This window comes from Hipposideros armiger, unplaced genomic scaffold (assembly GCF_001890085.2).
Source record: "Hipposideros armiger isolate ML-2016 unplaced genomic scaffold, ASM189008v1 scaffold_93, whole genome shotgun sequence".
Classification (NCBI taxonomy): domain Eukaryota; kingdom Metazoa; phylum Chordata; class Mammalia; order Chiroptera; family Hipposideridae; genus Hipposideros; species Hipposideros armiger.
The window spans coordinates 2,085,125-2,087,127 of NW_017731443.1; the positions used below are offsets into that span (position 1 = coordinate 2,085,125).

A 2,003-nucleotide genomic window follows, 5' to 3' on the forward strand; every position below is an offset into this window, starting at 1 on the left:
GACAGGGCAGGGGGTATTTTTAACCAGGGGTAACAGCTCGAGTTGCAGGACCAGGCGGCCCCACCCGACACTGCAGCCCTGGAGGGCATTCCCGGGCGTTGGGCCGCGGCAACGCCCCCTGGCAGCCTCTAGCCGTCCCCAGCCCCTAAGGCTCCTCCTCTGGGCCCCTCCTACGCACGGCCACAGCTGTCTTTACCCCCACCCTCTCCCCCAGTGGGTCCCCAGCGCGGAGCCGAGATTACCTCAGGCTGCAGCAGCTGCTTGGCGGAGGGTCCGGGCTGGCGGTGAGTGGACCCCTGCCGGACACTCGGCAAACGGCAACCCCACCCTAATCGGTCAGTGCGGCAGCAGCTGCAGCCGGGTTCTCGGGCAGGGCCGACACCCCACCCTGGCGACCTGGGGAACAGGCTCCCAGCACCGCCACTCCGACCTAGCGGCTCCGTGCGTCTGGGTAGGACGCAGGGAACTGGCCACCTAGGCCGCGCCTCGCTGCGTGACCTTGGGTGAGTCCCTGCCCCTGTCCGCCTTGGCTTCCCGGTTCGTGCAACGAATGGGACAGAGATGAACAATTGTAGGGGGCCCATCTTTCCCTTGGGCTATGGGGTTTCTTGTACCCGGAAACTGCGAGAGGTAGACATCCTCCCTTTTCCCCTTAGCCCTCAACCCACTCTCCTGGGAGCGCCCGTGTGCCGTCATACCCAGGAGGGGGCGGTAGAGGCTGCGAGCCCGACTGCAGGCCCACCTAGAACCGGGAGATCCTGCCTATGGAACTGCAAGAAGTTGAAGAGCTGAGAAAAGAAGTTGGGGAGAGAGGTACTCCTGTGGTTCCCCCCATTCAGGTCCTGTCATTGACTTTGGGGACACCAGCCCAGCAGCTGTTGTAGCTCTTATAGGGTGTATACACAAATATTTTGTTGGGCAAACAGTGCATAGCTCTCCTAGGATTTTAGACCTGTGACCCCAAGAAGGTTGAGCCACTCATCTAATCTAACCCCACTGTTGCTCCCAGTTTACATATGAAGAAAATTGAGGCCTGAGAAGGTGCGACTTGCTGAGCTCCCTCACCTGGTGAGTCGGCTGGAACCAGCTCTTGGGCCTTTTGCTCTTCACCATTCAGCATTTGTGTGTCCAATCGTGACTAAACCCTCCTGGCAGGTCTTTGCACAGCAGACACCCATGACTAGGCACACCAGACCCTGCTGGAGGAGGGGGCTCCTCTGGTCCAGTTTTGGGGATTAAGAAAAATGATTCCTGGTTGTGAGGATTCAGGGGAGGAGGAAGGGATAAATAGGTACAGCACAGGACATTTTTAGGGCAGTGAAACTACTCTGTATGACACTGTCATGATAGATACATGACATTACACATTTGTCAAACCCATAGAATGTATACCACCAAGAATGAGCCCTAATGGAAATTGTGAACTTTAGTTAATAATAATGTATCAGTATTGGTTCATCAATTGTAACAAATGATGTAACAAATGTAACACTATTGCAAGATGTTAATAATAGAAGAAAGAGTGTCTGTAAGCCTAAAACTGCTTAAAAAAAATAAAGTCTACCGCTGGCCAAGTGGCACATACGTTAAGAGTTGGCTTGGGACGCCAGCTCTGAGCAGCAGGGCCCCCGTTCAGATCCCACATGAGGGCCAGTGACGCTGTGCCCTCTACAGCTAAGATGGTGAACAACAGCTTGACCTGGAGCTGGGCTGCCACGAGTCGCCAGCAACAGTGAAGGCTGCAGCCCCTGTGGCAGTGGGCTGCTGTGAGCTACCGTGAGTGGCTGGCAGCAGTGGTAGCGGCTGTCCAATGGCCGGTGAGCGACTGCCTTGTTCGGGAAGAGCACAATGATAATACCAACATGGGCCAGTGAAGCGACATCCTCCACAACTAGACTGAAGAACTTGTCTGTTCCCCTCCCCCAACTCCCCAATAAAATATTTTTTAATAAATAAATAAATAAACAAAAAATAATAAAATAAAATCTACTTTAAAAAAAGAA

At 54.0% G+C, this 2,003-nt stretch overlaps 1 protein-coding gene across 1 annotated transcript in view; it reads right to left on the bottom strand.

Annotated features, from left to right (window-relative positions):
• The window catches only part of CAPN1 (calpain 1), a 20,303-nt gene extending 19,904 nt beyond the window's left edge, over nucleotides 1–399 (bottom strand). The window contains exon 1 of the mRNA XM_019645558.1: nucleotides 243–399. The gene's annotated coding sequence lies outside the window, so the exon portion shown is untranslated. The remainder of the gene's footprint in view (nucleotides 1–242) is intronic.
• Between the last annotated feature and the right edge of the window lie 1,604 nt (nucleotides 400–2,003).